At 35.9% G+C, this 18,560-nt stretch overlaps 1 long non-coding RNA gene across 1 annotated transcript; it reads left to right on the forward strand.

Annotated features, from left to right (window-relative positions):
* Positions 1–13,797: 13,797 nt before the first annotated feature.
* Positions 13,798–18,174, forward strand: LOC141334121 (uncharacterized). Its single transcript, XR_012355477.1, has 3 exons — positions 13,798–13,816; positions 15,044–15,131; positions 17,960–18,174. It is a non-coding gene; the product is annotated as an uncharacterized lncRNA (long non-coding RNA).
* Positions 18,175–18,560: the final 386 nt, after the last annotated feature.

Here is an 18,560-nt window from a genome sequence, read left to right on the forward strand (position 1 = left end):
GATTAAGATTTTATTAAATTAACATTCTTATTTGTTTTCAATTCATCAAGTAAATATTTGGTGTATAAAATGTCAAATACTTATTAACAATTTCAAATCTGTTTTGTTTAACTAATATCTAATCCATACAAGATTGATTTAGTTTGGTTCTATACAAGTATTTACATTTGATAGTTTGTTGCTGTAGGTTTGCACCACAATGGGCTCATGTCCTTCAGCTTGCTTCTGCATTCGTCTGTTAAGACAAATGGAGAAATGGCATACCTACGAATGTATTCTTGTAAGGAAGGAGTACATACTTTTTCACAGTCTCATCCATCTTTACACATTTGAGTTCCTGGGACAAGTCTGCGAGAAGGAACACCCCCAGCTGGCATGAATTTATCGGGTAGTCAAAGAAGCTTGAATGATGATTAAACTCATTATACACCAAATGCAGAACTCCATCAACCTCAAGGATATTCCGGACTATGCCTACTACACCATTATGGTAAATGCAGTTATCTCCCACTGATATCTTGACAGAAAACTGTGGGAGACAAGCTTCTTTGTACTGCATAACTGGACATGTGATGTAAGATGGTACAGGACCCTCATTGTGTGGCTTTTTGAGTTTGGTTTTATTTTGTTCATCTGCGCTTCTTTCTACATTTTCAAGCTCTGACATTCGCCTCACAACTTGTGCAACTGGGAACTGAGGGCTGCGGATCAATTTCTTTATTTGCCCAAGAAAGTTCTCGTAGGGAAACCCTGAAATGTTGTCTAGGCACTGACCATGTTCTTTTACATCATCACCAAGATGAATAAGGCCATGCACATTGTAGACAAGATTTTCCCTGCCATAAAGCTCTCCAAAGTGATCTACAAAAGACACAAGCAGTGTTTTTGCAAAGTCACAGAATGTGACACAGAGATTTAGACATGCCAATATAGATATGGCCACATAGAGCAACATGAAGTTGCTGTAAACTGGAGAGGCAAGAACATCAAGTAATGCCACTGGCCCTGTATACAACAAAAACTGTCTCCATTCAGTTGCCTTCCATCTATGTCTCTCTGCAACCGATCTTGGCTTTCTAGCAAATTCACTAGGAATGTGACACTTGAAAGACAGAAGTGTTTCTGACAACTGAGCTACTTTACTGGAAGGCAAGCGACACCTAAGTCTGCCACTGGTACCTGCCCACAGCTCTAGGAGCTTCCTTGTGACTCCAAGGCATACGAGGTGCATATAATCATGCGGAAACATGGAAACCATTCCGATGTCTGTTTCAGCAAGTGGGGAGATGCCTCTGTGATGTTCTTCATCTGTATGTAGTCTAAAACTCTCATCTGTTCTAGCAGGGCATTTGCTGTCTGGAAACGTCATCCGACCATCTACATGAACACCGTATGATGTGCACTTGCCACAACCTGCATAACCTGTGTGAGATTTGATGGCTTTTATGTATGCTCGTGCAGGAGCATCACACATAACTGATGTTATTTTTATGAACAATGTTTTGCCTTTAAATGTAAATCCAGCTGCTAGTTTTTTTATCTCTGTCACTAGATCTCTTAAGTAGTCTCCCAGAGGATGTGGTTTTGACCTTCCACCAAACAAGGCAATCAAGCAAGGTTTTTGTTTCAAGGAAAGTCCTTGGACTAACCCCAGAACTGGCCATAACTGGAAACCTGAACTCTTATAAAGAGGAAGCCCATCAAAATTTAGTTGTAATTTAATCATGTGCCTGTCTGGAAGTTTCAACCAAGCGCTGTTTAAGAAACGTGACAGAGAATTCACAATTCCAAAATAAAAGTATGCACCACCTGCAACTTGCTTGATAATGTAATGTCTGTTTGTATGGAGGAGTGTCTTGGCATCTTTAGGCAGGGATGGATGGTGACACCTTAATATTGACAACAAGGCAGTCAGTGCAACCAAAGTGATGCCATACTCTACGGCCCAGTTCATCAAACTAGTAAGCAGAGATGGCTGTTCAGTTTCTTCATCGCTCTCATCACTCTTTCCATAGTCATCCACAGTCCTAGGATATGCCTCTGCTGTGCATTCAGTTTCCATGATTGTCTCCATATCATGCTCACTCAGATCCTCAATTTCAGCTGGATCACCATACTCAGCAACATGATCACCAAACTCAGGAAACTGATTACCGAACTCAGGAACTTGATCACCGCACTCAGCAACTTGATCACTACATTCAGCATTTTGTTGAGTTAGTTGTCTTTCAGCAGGATCAGAAGCTTCATTTATTGAGACACTTGCGTAGACTGACTCTAAACGTGCCTTGACAGTAGCTGTCGCCTTCCTTCGCAGATTTGAGGTCCTAATGTACTCAGAATAACGCTCAGTCATAATGGCCAGAAGGTGGAAAAAAACTGTAAAACTGCAAAGCACAAATAATAATAGTAAAAAATAAAACATGCAACAACGCTGAACTAACCACTCACATTTAAGCAACCGTTTTAGTATATCTTCTCAAGGGACAATACTAGAGCAATTAAACTTGGATATATTTTAGAGTAGTCAATGTGCAGCTTGTATAGCAGTATATATTTACTGTCCTCTGAAAATCACTCAACATACAGCCATTATTGTCAAAATAGCTGCCAACCCAACAAAAGTGAGTACACTCTAAGTGATAACAGCAGTATGTTGTTTAACCATTCAAAGCCACATGTCCTATTCATCATGTTTATGTTTTTGTCTGCTTGACAGGATGAAACAAACTTGTGTATCTCGTATTAGAGCAGTTAAAATTTGATGCACTTTTAGAGTGCGGATCGGGACGCATTTTTCTGTCCAAGCTCAGCCCGCGTCCGACAGAGCAGTAACGGAACCCGACCCGAGCCCGACAGGCATTAAGATTTTTATGTCCGATTCCAGCCCGACACAGTTAAAATCTTTTTTTTTTTTCTCATACTAATGACACAAGCACTTTTTGTTTGTGTGGAAAGCCGCTTTTATTAAGCAACTGTAGGAAGGCGTTCGGAAATGTCAACAGATGAGCGCATCAGTGCACACGGGGCAAAAAACGCTGTTATAACACAGGCGCACTATGACCGAGCCCGACCCGAACCCGAGCTTCCTTTCTAAATATCTGTCCGAACCCGGCCCGGCCCGTCGGGTTCCATCGGACTCGGCTATCCATCCTCTAATTAAGTACAATTCTCTCATACTGACCACTGGATGTTCAACATGGCATCTCATAGCAAAGAACTCTCTGAAGATTTGAGAATTAGAATTATTGCTCTCCAAGACGGTTAAGGCTATTAGAGGTTCGGTAACACCTTGAAACCAAGTTCCACTACAGTAGACGGGGAGATACAGAGGGTTTCCTGATGGGTTCCTTTCAGAAAAGGCCTTGCAAATGTCACCCCTCACACTCGGGTCCTACTCGCACCCGCTCCGAGCGGGTTTCAAACCTGGGTCTCCAGCATGGGAGGCGGACGCACTAACAATGAGGCTAAAGGCTGCAACTTCAAGCGTCAGTGGCTAGAACATCTCTTGAGATCAGGGAGTGAGGTTTACCTGCACAGAACCTACTAGCTGGCCTCCGTTACACAAGGGTCGATCAACGAAGCTGAATACTCATTCTGTACGTCAGGTGCAGAGCCTGGCTTCAAAAAACATATGCATGAGTGCTGCCAGCATTGCATTAATTAGGCTGCAGAAGTAGAAGGTCAGCTTGTTAGTGCTCAGACCATACGCCACACACTGCAACAAATGTAATGTCCAGCAGCTCTGTGATGTCATTATAGAGGAGCGGAAGAGGGTCCCAGCAACAGCCTTTTGAAATACTTTGGACAAGTTTACTTAGGGTGTACTCACTTTTATTACTAGCTATTTTGACAATAATGGCTGTGTGTTCAGTAATTTCCAAGGCACATTAAATATATATGCTGCTGTACAAGCTGCACACTGACTACGTCAAAATATATCCAAGTTTAATTTCTATAGTATTGTCCCTTGAGAAGATATACTAAAATGGTTGCTAAAATGTGATGGGTGTTCTCACTTTTGTGAGATACTGTGTGTGTGTATATATGGGATTTACGTATGTATGTATGTATGCATTTATTTATTTATTTTTTATTCAGTGCCTTAATACAGTGCCTTGCGAAATTATTCATACGCCTTCATTTTTTCACATTTTGTTGCTGCCTTATGTTAAACTACTTTAAATTACTTTTTTTCCCACATCAATCTACACTCCCTACTCCATAATGGCAAAGCAAAAAAATAGGTCTTTAACATTTGTGCAAATTTGTGCAAATAAAAAACTGAAAAGATCCCGTTGCATAAGTATTCATACCCTTTTCTGGGACACTCGAAATTTATCTCAGGAGCATTCATATTGCTTCTAGATGTTCCTACACTTGGAGTGGAGTTAAACTGTGGCAAATTCATCTGAATTTGTGTGATTTAGAAAGGCACACACCTCTCAGAAAAGGTCTAACAGCTGAAAATGCACATCAGAGCAAAAACAAGATAGCTCAGTGACAGACTTGCGTTAAGGCAATGATCTAGGGAAGAGTTCAGAAAATGCAGATGTGCAAAGCTTGTCACATCATACCCAAAAAGACTTGAGGCTGTAAAGGTGCTTCAACTATGTACTGAGTTATTATTATTATTATTATTATTATTATTATTATTATTATTATTATTTCAGTGTTTTATTTTTAATACATTTGTAAAATTTGCAAATCTGTTTTTGCTTTGTCATTATTATGGTGTATGGAGTGTACATTTTACAAATCTATTAAAAATAAAACACTGAAATAAATACATTGCATAAGTATTCATAACCCTTAGACGAAGCACCTTTACAGCCTCAAGTCTTTTTGGGTCTGATGTGACAAGCTTTGCACATCTGCATTTGGCATTTATCTGCCATTCTTTGCCTCACCTTTTCACCTCTCAAACTCTGTCAGCTTGGATCGGGGCTGGCTCTGGCTTTGCTCTGATATGCATTTTCAGCTTTTAGACCTTTTCCAGGGTGTCTACAGGTTTGACCAAGTTAAATTTAAGACATTTTAAGACTTTTTAATACCATTTTCAAACAAAATTTAAGACCAAATTGAAAGTCCCGCAAAAGTCTAGCACAAAACTATGAAGATATTTTAAATTATTATTTTATTTAACTGATTATTCTTGGGAATATTCAACAGAAAACACTATTCCAGAAGAAGAAATTATTTTCTATTCCATGACAAAGTCAAGGCTCTCACACACTTTGAAGCCAATGTAACAGTGTAACAAACACAGATTTTGAGTCATCGATCGGATCATTTTTCGGATCAGCAAAAAAAAAAAAAAACTTAGTTTTTTCCTAATTACTGAATGCTTACTTTAGGTAGGCTACTTCTCATCCACAGCAAAAACTACTATCTGAACTAAAGTTCAGTAACAAAACAAGAACAATTACACAAATGACAAGTGTAAATGAATACAACAAAGTTAGTAATAAAATCAATAACACTAGTATTCAGGAGGGGAAATTTAATAATTAATTGTAAAATAACTAGTGTTTCTCACTGCAGGTATTTATAGGACGCTGTCTCTTTAAGGCCAAATGCCCAAACCGAATACTGGCACGCATCTCTTTCTCAGCTGTTTCGGTTCACTGAAGACATAAACGACTGTTAAACAGAATACCAAAACGGGTATTAAGACATGACTTGGTATGTACGTTTCCGTTCAAATAGCAGTTAAAGAGGAATCAATCTGTGTGAATCGCGCCGCGCGCCTCTCTCTCTCTCCTCTCTCTCTCTCTGCGCGTGCTCGCGCCAGTTGTGTGCGGCAACGTAAAAACATGTGCTAATTATAAACTTTTACTCTATGATGGTTAAATTTAACAGTTAATCTGCGATTCAAATGCGTGTAGTTGGGCGGAAACCCGCTAAATCTGGCAACACTGAGGCGTTGTCAAGCAAGCGCGTGTCTAGCAACAGAACAGATTTAGGCTCAATCCCAATTCTACCCCTTACCCCTACACTTAGCCCTACCCCTCCGTTTGGCGCGTTCACGTGAAGGGGTAGGGGTGTCTCATTTCTCTTTTGGTTGGAGGGGTAGGGGTAAGGGGAAGGGCCAGATAGCCCTCCAAACGAAGATTTTTCAGGACCTCACTTCAAACGAAGGGCTAAGAGAAATTTTCAACATGGCTGCTCACTCGAGCAAGCAGACTCGTAAATATAAGTAATTTTTGCCTTTAATAAGGATTTTCATGACAATGTTTCATTATATGTATATTACCTTCAATATTGTGTTTGTGTTTATGGTGTTGTTTTGTAAATAAACGTTTGCAAAAAAATCGCTAAAGTTTGCAAGCAGATAGCACTGATTGCACGATATTACAAAATATATTTTTATGTCATATACACTTGACTGCATTTTAGAAACATGAAAGACCAGTGGCACGGCAATTTGCAACGGTGGTGTAGAGGGTGTACGCAGGTATACGGTGTATATATACACACTACCACTTTTTAAATCCCCTCTGATGCGCATTATTCAGTGTCCTGCATTCGCCAAAATCATGGCAGTCCACCACATCCAGTCATGTGAATAAATGTAAATATTCGCTTAAAACACCCAATAAAGGCAGTGATGATGCAGTCAGGACCGTGGAGCCGGCTTGCTTTGAGATGATTGCGCCTAATGCACCTGCGTTCGCTACGTCTACCGCACCAGTAATTTAAATCAGTACATAATAATACAAACGATACCTTACAAATAAAAAGAAGCTGATTTTTACGATCAGAAATTTCTTAAACAAGTGAACCCCTGTAAAGATTTTAGTCCAAGGATCCAGAAAACGAACGCGTTCAAATAGAAAGTTGAAAACGAAATTCACAAATGAAGCATATATACTTCTCCAGGCATCACTACACTGATTAGCAATTTGCCGCGCATGTGATAATGCGATTGTTTTGCTTACGGCCACATGTGAATGAACGGTGCGTACACCGTACATTTGTACTTTTTGCAACATGACAAAATTTTTGACATCTTGAAATGTGTGATAAACATCTGCACATGTCCTCTGACGTAACATTAGGAACTAGCGACAACGTATGATGACGTATAACAGTGTTGTAGTGGTGTCCCATTTCTTAGGGGAAATATTTTAGCCCTTCCCCTTTACACTTTGTTTCAAGGGACAAGGGGAAGGGGCGAGGGGTAGGCGAAGGGGTAGAAAATAGAATTGGGATTGGGCCTTAGAACCTGCGCAGGAGATTCTCCTCAAAACGATAAACTTTTCCTTTTCAAAGTGTAAAAAATTTAAGACCCTTGGATTTAGATTTAAGACAAATTAAGACATTTAAAGGCCTTATTTTAGGACAACGGAATTTAAGACTTTTTAAGACTTTTTAAGGATCCGCGGCCACCCTGTTTTCTGAGAGGTGTGTGCCTTTCTAAATCATACTCATTCAAATTAATCTGCCACAGTTTAACTCCACTCCAAGTGTAGGAACATCTAGAAGCAATATGAATGCTCCTGAGATAAATTTCCAGTGTCCCAGAAAAGGGTATGAAAACTTATGCAACAGGATTTTTTCAGTTTCTTTTTTTTTTTTTTTTAATAAATTTGCACAAATGTTAAAAACCTATTTTTTGCTTTGCCATTATGGAGTAGGGAGTGTAGATTGATGTGGGGAAAAAAGTAATTTAAAGTAGTTTAACATAAGGCAGCAACATAACAAAATGTGAAAAAAAAAATTAAGGGATATTAATAATTTTGCAAGGCACTGTAATTAAAAGTTGATTGCACTTTTGAAAAGATTTCCTTCCATTATTTTGTTGTCATACTATCAATATATCAGGGAAATACAATAATCTCAAAATGAAAATGATATGTATCACAATTACTTCTGGGACAAATATTTGTCCTCCAAAAATTAGTTATCATGACAGACCTACCCAGGTGAAAAAAAAGTCCACTTCCATAATTTATTTAAAGTGCTGTATTTTCACACACTAATTTTATACTTAATATACTAAAATTATTTTTAAGTGCTTCTTAAGATAATCTTAAGAACATTTAGGTGTATTCAAATGTGCTTTTTGAGACCATGAATATGAACTAAATGTGCTTTTAACATACTATCTCTGTATTTAAAAATGTTTTAGTTACTAAATACATTTTTTAATACAGAGATAGTTTAGTTCATATATCACTTTTTTTAGTTAGTAGTTCACATTTTAGTTTATATTCAAGGTGTCTCAAAATAGCACAGTTGAGTACACTTACGTGTTCTTATTCACTTTCGTGTGATTATCTTAATAATAATAATAATGATAATAACAACAACAATAATACTAAAGATGGTAATGACAATAATATGTTGTGATGATGGTAACAGTGATATCAATAATATAATATTAACAGTAATAATAATAATAACAATAATAATAACAATAAAAGAGACTGTGATGTAACAGTAATATTTTGTGATGATATTTTGTAATGATGGCAACAGTAATATCACTACTAATAATAATAATAATAAATAATGATATAATCACAATAGTAGTTATATAAATATATTTATATAAAGGGGAAATTTAATAATGAACCATACCCAACACATACCACACCTATCCTATCCTCTGTTTCAGTGTGCATGTTCTTTTTTTTTTTTCTCCTCCTCCTTCTCTCCGTTCAAGGCAACATTATAAACATCATATGTATGTAAGCTTAAGCTGAAGTGGTGCATTAAAAGAAGGGTGTGGTGCATTAAAATCAACATGTGGTGCGTTAAAAACATGGGTGGTATTTGTTGGGTGCAGTTTTAATTTATTTATATTCATACACTTTTGATTATGTATATTCAATGATATAGTCTTCATTGAACCGTTACTGTCCATACAAAACATCATCTCATCAATTTATTACTGCTTAATGTTTCTCTGATATAAATAGTGATAAAAATAATGAAAACAACAACAACACCAATAATAATAATAATAATAATAGTAATAATAATAATAAAATAATAATAAAATAATAATAATAATAATAATAATAATAATAATGAAAACATCATCCCATCAATTTATTACTGCACAATGTTTCTCTGATATAAATAGTGAAAAAATTATGAAAACAACAACAGCACTAGTAATAATAATAATAATAATAATAATAATAATAATAATAATAATAATGAAAAATAGAGCACTTTAAGTACATTGTGGAAGTGCACTTTTTTCACTTGGGAAATGTCCCAGAAGTAATTGTAATAAATATTATAGTTATTTTAAGATTAGTCTAAAATAAATGTTGCCAGCAATCTGCCTCGGAACTTAAAATTTTTTGCAAATACTCTGCATTTATTTGCACACATATGAATGAAAATTAGCTGAACAATGTATTGATTTGTGCATTTATGAATTAATTTAATCCACATTTAAGTGGATTATTGCCTTATTTAGCCTACATGGTAGTGATTATACGATTGGAACAAATTGTTAATATTATGTGCACTGAATATCCACACCAAAATTCAGATTCTGAATAATAATGAATATAATTGTTATTTGTAGCCCTAATACAGTGCTGCTCAGTTTTCAATGTTTTATCAATCCTCCTGGCTCTACTTGACCACTCAAACAGCCCTGACTCAAACAGGGCAATAACATGTCCCACCCCATCTTCTTTCAGTACCCTAAAGAAATCATATATTTACTTATATATCTACTTTATAGTAAAATATAAGTTTCAATACTTACATGGCACAGATGCACTTTCAGCACTTTCCAGATGATCTTGACAAATCTAGATGACAAAAAGATAAAAATAAATTAATAAAAACTTCAAGAGATTGAGAGAGGCACTTTACTCAAGTCACATAATATTTTCTTGTAATGGCATAATTAACCAACTGCTGTTAAAAGACTTTAAAAAAATAATTAAATTAATTAAGGTATTAAAACATTACTAATTGTCAACTTGTTGTTTGCTATTATACACACACATGTATTTATACACACACACACACACATACATATATATACTTACAAAGCCAAATATGCACTGTGCTGTGGCTTTTAAAAAAGCCTTTGGGTGTATGCAGCAACTATTGACAAATAGAAAAAAGGGAGGAGAAAGTAAAAAGAAAATAATTCAATAAATTTAAGTCAGATATTGCATTTGTCTGTACAAATAGAAATGAATTGTTTATCAATGATTAATTAATCAATATTTTAAAAACATGGAAAATCAGACATGCAGGATGCTAGATTGATAACTTACAATAATCAGATGAAAGTTGACACTAAAAAAAGAGAGAGCAAATAATTATTTTCATGGTATAAACCATTAAATTAATACAATTAGTGATTCGTGATTATACAATAATATCTAAAAAACAAGAAAAGAAAGCATATTACGTCACAAAACATTTTCACCATTAAAAATAATTATAATTTCACTTTTTTTATTATATAAAAAGTGCAATTGTTATTATAATTATTATTATTATTATTGTCTTAGGCTACACAGGCTTATGAATCAGTCTCTCACTCGCGCTAAGTCGTGAAGTGCGCGCACTTTTAAGAGAGAGAGCGCCGGTGCGCTTTTAAGAGAGAGAGAGCGCTGACGCGCTTTCAAAGCCAAATCTGTGAGCGCTGCCTCAGATCGTGACAAGATTATTATAAATGATATATACATATATATATATAGTTTTTTTAACGTTACCTTCCTTCACCAACAATCTTAAACGAAATATGTTTTCTCAATTCTTGTAAATTTCTGCTCCATATATTGCACAAATGACGTCAGGCTTATACAGACTAACGGCATTAACGGTAATTAGCGATGAAAGTGTACCGTAAGGGGAGTTAAAAAAAGGCAGGAAACCCGTTGTTTATGTGAACAGTAGAACTAGACGTGGTGTTTTTAAAAGAAAATCCGTGAATTTTGTACATATGTATACAAAAATACTTTACCTCAGGGAAACTCTCAGTCCGGCGATGACCTCTCATTCAAAACGGAGTCCGGCTGTGCGCGCGATGGTCACTTACCTGGCTTATATACCCTCTGGTTCTTTCGCGGGATTTGCACGTGAGGTGTAAAATAGCAACCGTTATTAATTAAATAATTGATTTAATTATATATTTATTTATTATCATCTTGATGATATCTCATTATACCTTACGTTATTTCCCTGGTAAAAAAAAAAAAAAAAGAAGAAGAAGAAAGAAAAAAAAAGAAAGCAGCTATACTGTGTATTTTGTAGCTAATAAAATAATTTTGTTATTATTATTAATAAAATAAATATCATTAATAATAATATTTAACTGAATTATTTAATAACCAGAAGATGGCAACAAAGGACCATTTATAGGCTCATTCCACTCACTAATAGTTTGCTTTGGGTTTATATTTTGGAATTTGTTTTTGTGTTATATTTTATTATAAAATAAAATTTTATATGAATACAAATTATGCCACATCATGAATACAAACATGAACATAGTGTTAAAAAGAGAAGACTTTGTGCAAGCATTTTGTTGCTTCTGCAGAACCTGAAACATTCCACCTTTAGGGTGTAGTTATACAAAGTGTACAAAAAAAAAAACCCATCACACACAGTGAGAAATATCATGCCATTATAAAGGGAACTTTCACTATACAACAACAGCAACAACAACAACAACAACAATAATTACTATTATGATTGTTGTTGTGGCATGTTTTGTAGTAACTAATGATCACTGGAGGCGAGTTGAAGTGAACCAATGTGCAGTCATGTCAAAAACAGAGTCAAAACAAAAAAGACTAGGATTAACAACTTGTCTTGATCATGACAATGAAATAACATAAGCCCATACTGTATATATTTTATTGCAGCACAATAGATCAGACATATAGTTTGAATCCGTTTACATTATTAATATTAATTATGCCACATTATGATTACAAACCTGAAAATGGTGTCAAAAAGAGAAGACTTTGTGTAAGCATTTTGTTACATTTGTTACATTTAGAACTGTGAACTTTTAACTGCGACACGCACATTACACACATTCACACATATATGGCACTTTTGCACATTCTGTACACCAAAGAACTGTGAACTTTGAACTGTGACTGTGGTCTTTCACATTATCTATACATTCCGCACATTGTCTTCCCCGGAAATGGACATGGTTCTACATTCCACCTCATTATATTTCTATTCCTATTTTTATTTTACTATTTTATCATTATTTTTATTTTGTACATAATGTACATTTAAAGTTCTTTCTACAGCTAAAGTTTATTCCATATTTCTCTATTTTTCTAATTTGTAAATTCTCTAATTTCTCTGTTTTATACTGAATCTTCCTTTCTTTTTAAATATTTTAGTCATATAAGCGCTTCACTTCATATCATACATTTTATTTATATAAAAAACAGTTATTAATAATATGAATAGTTTCACTCACTTATTTCATAACCATTAGATAGCAGCATAGGATCACTTGGCTCATTCTAATTACTAAATTTTGCTTCTTAATAAAAAATCATGATTATAACATTTGAAATAAAATTTGTCAAAAGTTTACCACTTCATTCTGAGGTATCAATTTTTGCAATTATGCCACATGATTATCAAGCCTAAAAATGGTGTTTTATAATAGGGGGGAGACATTGTGAAAGCATTTTATTAGCTTTGTTACAGCCAGATACCATTCTATTTATGGGGTGTAGAACAAATTGAGGTCAGCCTAAAAATGAATAGAAATACAATTAAATAAATAACATTGACAGGGAAAAGGTTTGGTAGCTCTAAATATTTTTTAAATAATAATAATTTAGCAATTTTGTAATGAGCCTAGTTAATTAATTGTGTGTGTGTGTGTGTGTGTGTGTGTGTGTGTGTGTGTGTGTGTGTGTGTGTGTGTGTGTGTGTGTGTGTGTGTGTGTGTGTGTGTGTGTGTGTGTGTGTGTGTGTTTGTGTACTTGTGTGTGTGTGTAATCTCCACTGTGGGCACCAAATATTCACACAAGGAATAAAACCTGAATTTTTGGGACTTACACTTATGATCCATAGTCGGGCTGAATGTGGCTAAATGTGCCGTATCTCAGCCACAATCGGGCCAGATCCACAGATCCAAAGCCTAGCCGAATCCGGCAACCATTACTGGGCCAGAGCCGGCTCACTTCTGGCGAGCCAATGCCGGAACGCAGCCGAGTGAGCCGGCACTCAGCCGCAATCGGCCCGATTCCGCTGGCTACCTGGGTGTAACCCATTTTTTTGTCTTTCATGTGCTCTAAGGAGTGAGGTGTCCTTCCCTGTTAGGAGATAAACCACCTAAACAAGGTACATGTTGTGATCTCATCCTCTTTTCTTTTGTACAGGCCCCCAGTGTTTCCCACACATATGCTGCGTCCCAATTCGCATACTATCCGTACTAAATAGTATTCGAAAAAAGAATTAGTATGTCCCAAATCGTAGTATGGTTAAAAAAGTATTCCAAAGATTCCCGGATGGTCTACTACTTCCGGTTGGAATTCGAAGTGCGGATCGATGCACACTCTAAAGGCTAATATTGCCCACAACACATTTCGCGCGGGAGGGAGGAGCTTGAGAACGTGTAAACATGGCGGCTGGAGGTGGTGATGGAGAAGTGCCCTCAGTATTTAAATGTAAGAATTTAAACGTTTTACTATAATAAAGTTTTTTTTTTTTTTTTATCCTTTGTGAGATTAATGAATTGATGTGTGAAAAGAGTACCGTGTTAATCTTGTAGGGACAGATGAAGACACTGAGCGCCTAATTACTTGGCGCGTTGCCAATGAATCCCTGCCATTAAAGGATTTGAGTAAGTAACGGTTATTTGTATGCTTTTGTAGATGCTGTATTAACTGTCCTATTGTAGTGTGCTTGTTACATTGGTATAATAAGCCCCAATATTTTGGTGTTTTAATTTATTGTTATATTGTGTATTCGGGGATTTACCACAGAGACACGACTAAATTGTAGGGTACAGCTTGTGGTTTTTGACATTTTCCGGACTCCTGCATGAACAGTGTAAACTCTGGTAACACTTTAAAATAAGGTTCATTATTTAATATTAGTAAACTTCTAAAGTAGTTAACATGAACTAAGATTAAACAGTTCTGCAGCATTAATCGTAGTTATTGAGTAATTTCAGCATTTACTAATGCATTGCAAATGTATGTTAGCATTAGTTAATACACCGTGAACTAACAATGAACAACTGTGTTTTTATTAACATTAACAAAGATTGATAAATAGTAAATGTATTGATCATTGTTCATGTTAGTTAAAATGTTAACAAATGACACCTTATTGTAAAAAAAATTTTTTATCTTGATGCCTAAATCTATTCATGTTGTCTTTAGTCTGTAATAAGATATAAGAAACAGTCTATAGAAGGAACAGATGTAAGAAAAGTCTAGATCAGGGATGGCCACAGTCCTGCAGAATTGAGCCTCAACCCTTATCAAACACACCTAAACAAACTAACCACGTTCTTCAAGATCACTAGAAAAATAGAGGCAGGTGCTGTTTGATTAGGGTTGGAGCTCAACTCTGCAGGACTGTGGCCCTCCAAGAAAGGAGTTACTCAGCCCTGGTCTACATGAAGAGTTTATGCTGACTGTCAGTTATTTTTAGCCCTTTTTGCTGGGATGCGGGAAAATGTCAAATTTAAAAGGTAATTCCCATAATTGTGCAGTTTAAGTTGGTTAAATCAAAATGAATAAAATTTAACCAAGCTCATTTAACGTAGTGTGTATTTTATTAACATTATACCTTAAAAACATGTGCATACACACCTACTTAAGAGCATTGAACTTTATATTGTTTGCAGTTATCTTTAAGAAAATGTTTTAAATTGAGGTTTGCCTTGGCTACATAGGGCAATGTCTTTCAGTTTGTTGTTACTAATATTTGTATTGCTTATTAGCTTCAACTTAAAATATGTTTTGTGTTTAGGCTCAATGGATTTGTTTGCTCTATTCAGGATTCTCTGATATTTCTGTAAATAATATGTACTTATTGTTTTCTCTTTTGGGTACGCAAGAGCCTTCATCCATGAAAAAAACCTAAAAGGAAAGGTTTCAGCAACATGGGTGAAGAAAAAATGGGAAAACCTAAAGCAAAAATACAAAGTAAGTACATGTAATGTTGCGTGTTGTCCTTTATTATTATTTTTTCAATAAATATGGATAACCAGTTAAATTATTAAAACGTTCACTTCCAGAACAAAAATTTACAGAATTTATTCACCACCTTGTCATCCTCGATGCTCATATGTTCCTTTCTTCAGTTGTGTTTTTGAGGAAGACATTTCAGGATTTCTCTCCATATAGAGGACTTCTATGGTGCCCGCTTGAACTTACAAATTGTAGTTTAATGCACCTTCAAAGGACTCTAAATGATCTCAGCCGAGGAAGAAGGGTCTTATCCAGCTAAAGGACCGTTATTTTCTAAAAAAATAAATAAACTCAAACGCTCGTCTCGTCTAGCTCTGCATGTCCGGTTCAAGACTGTTGAAAAACTCCCATCTCGTTTTCACACAGAGCTAGAAAAGATGAGCACTTGAGGTTAAAAAGTATATAAATTGCCATTTTTTTAAAAAGAAAATAACTGATTGTTTCAAAAGATAAAACCATTCTTTCTTGACTGGGATCATGTAGAGCCCTTCGAAGCTGCATTTAAACTGCATTTTTGAAGTTCAAACTCACAGGCACTGTTTAAGTCTACTACAGTATAGACAGTATATATAGAGAGAGTGTTTTTATACAGTATATAAAAACACTCCTTTAACTAGTGTTTTTACACATTGTATAGGATCTGAAGTGTCCACAGTCAGGGCTCAGCACTGAGGGAGGCGAACTAACAGCAGCATCATGGAAGTGGTATGGGGTGATGGATGCTGCATTAGGTTCTAAGCCATCCATCACCCCACCTGTGCTTATACAATCTGGCAGCCAAGATGATGCTGTTGGTTCATCTCCCTCTGTTGCTGACCCTTCTGATGATGCTGGCAGGAAAAGAAAGCGAGGGTCCGGAGAGAGTGAACTTTTGGTATATTTGAGAGAGCTGGAGGAACGGGAGGCAAAGAGAGAGGAACAGGCACAACAGAGAGAGGAAAGAAGAGAGAGAGAGTTTGAAGAGAGAGAGAGAAGAAAAGATGAGGAAAGAAAAGAGAGAGAAGAAGAAGCCAGAAGGAGAGAAGAAGAGTTTAGGGCAAGAATGGAGCGTAGAGATGAAGAAATGAGAAGAGAGGCTGCAGCAAGGGAAGAGAGGTTCCTTGCCTTAATGGCTGTCTTGACCAAATCATTAATAAATAAATAATTGCAATGAATAATAATAAATAATAAATAAAATACATACATGTCTACATACAATAATAAAAAACTAAATCAAAGCTTGTATTATGTTCCCAGAATCTTCTGTAAATAGTATATTTTTTTAAAAACCTTTGTACATCTTCAGAACACAAATGAAGATATTTTGATGAAATCGGAGAGAGCTCTCAGACCCTCCACAGACAGCAAAGGGTCCTACCATGTTCAAGGTACCTGTGTCACCCTAGCCTAGTACCTCTTGGAGAGTACCATGACACATGAGAAGAATTGTCGAATAACATTACTTGATTTTTTTAAGTATTCTTGGAGCTTAAGCATAAAATTATGGTTGAACCAGTAATGTCACATGGAATATTTTTGTTCTTGTTACCTTTCTGGGCTTCTAACATGGAAGAACCCTGTCAGAGAGCTCTCAGATTTCATCAAAATATCTTATTTTGTGTTCTGAAGATGAATGAATGTCTTACAAGTTTGGAACAACATGATGGTGACTACACTGTAAACAAAATCTGTAGAAATTACAGTATTACTGGCAGCTGGTTGCCAGTAACTTACTGTAGATTTAAATTTATGCTATTTACTGGCAACAGTTTGTTCAAAGTTAATTGAACATTAAACATTAACAAGTCTTTATCTTTACAGAATAAAACTAAAATAACAGCCTCATGCAAAGCATTCTGGGAACCAAAATCTGAAGGAAAAAAACAGAAAAAGGTTGATGAAGGTTTCTGGTTCCCAGAATGCTTTGCAGTAGGTTGTTATTTTATAGTTTTATTCTGTAAAGACAAAGACTTGTTAATGTTTAATGTTCATTTAACTTTGAACAAACTGTTGCCAGTAAATAACATAAATTAAAAATCTACAGTAAGTTACTGGAAACCAGCTGCAGAACTACAGCAAATTTTTTACAGTGTAATTAATGATTTGATTTTGGGGTGAACTATTCCTTTAAGAATATATTAGTAAGTATATATTTAAAAAATAAATTGACATGTATTCAGTTATAAACTGTAAAGTCCACTGTAGGATGATTGCAGGATCTGAAAGGGTTAATATAAAAATATTATTCATATTGATTTACTCTGTATTTGCTAACAGTTGATTAGTCTGTTTTTGTTTTGTTTTTTACAAAAAGTAATACAGTAATAATTTTTGAAAATTAAGGTAAATTCAATGGATCCACCACACAGGCTAAGTGTTTTTATATATAAATGTAAACATCTGAATTCAAGGAGTTGAGTTAGGTTCTAGGAGAAGCAGCCGCAAGCACTGGAGGAGGTAATTGTTTTTTACTGTAATTTTCTAAATACATTTATCCCATTACCATAAAAGTTTGTTACTCCTCAGCTACAATTTAGCCAATTTTAGAGCTATAAACATGTAAACCAGTGTTACTGCGATACAAAGCCCATATCAAATTGTATGTTGATTGAAATATGTTTAATACTGCCAGTACAAAAATCTTTATTTACATTACCATTAATTAATTAATTTGTTTATTTAACAGGGTATGTTAAGTATTAGTACATTCGTGAAGGATTTGTAAGAAATGTGTAACAGAAAATAACTTTTTAACAAGGGAGAGTTTAAATACATGTTTCTAAGCATAGTCATGTTCCATTAAGGCAGGAACGTGGATGTCGGGTGCGGACACTGCTGCTGCTAGACGGTTCCTGACGACATCACCGCACACCACTTCCCTGGCTTCGATGTTGTGCTCATTGACATCACCCTCATCGTCGTCATCCACATCTGCATCTATTATGTCACCAGCAGCCAGACACATGTTGTGCAGAATCACACAGCATGTGATGACGATTGGGGTGAATTCTGGGCTCACCTCAAGGGCTATAAAAAAGATGGACCTCCAGCGGGTCTTATGCATCCCAAAGGCCCTCTCAATCACACATCTGGCCCTGGAATGATGCCTGTTGTAGCGGGCCTCAACTGGAGAGGCAACAGGTTCACGGTAGGGTGTCATGATGGTGATGGGTGATGTGAGGCAGGGGTACCCTCCATCTCCCAAGATGCAACGGCCCTCTGGTGGATATAACTGCCTGCTGTAAATGGCACTGTTCTTGAGGGCCCTTGCATCGTGGACAGATCCTGGAAAGCCGACACAGATATCCAAGAACTTTCCCCTGTGATCGCACACAGCCTGGAGCAGCACTGAATGGAATAATTTCCTGTTAAAATAACAGGATGCATTGACGGCTGGCGGCTTTA

The sequence above is a fragment of the Garra rufa genome, chromosome 4, assembly GCF_049309525.1.
Source record: "Garra rufa chromosome 4, GarRuf1.0, whole genome shotgun sequence".
Lineage (NCBI taxonomy): Eukaryota > Metazoa > Chordata > Actinopteri > Cypriniformes > Cyprinidae > Garra > Garra rufa.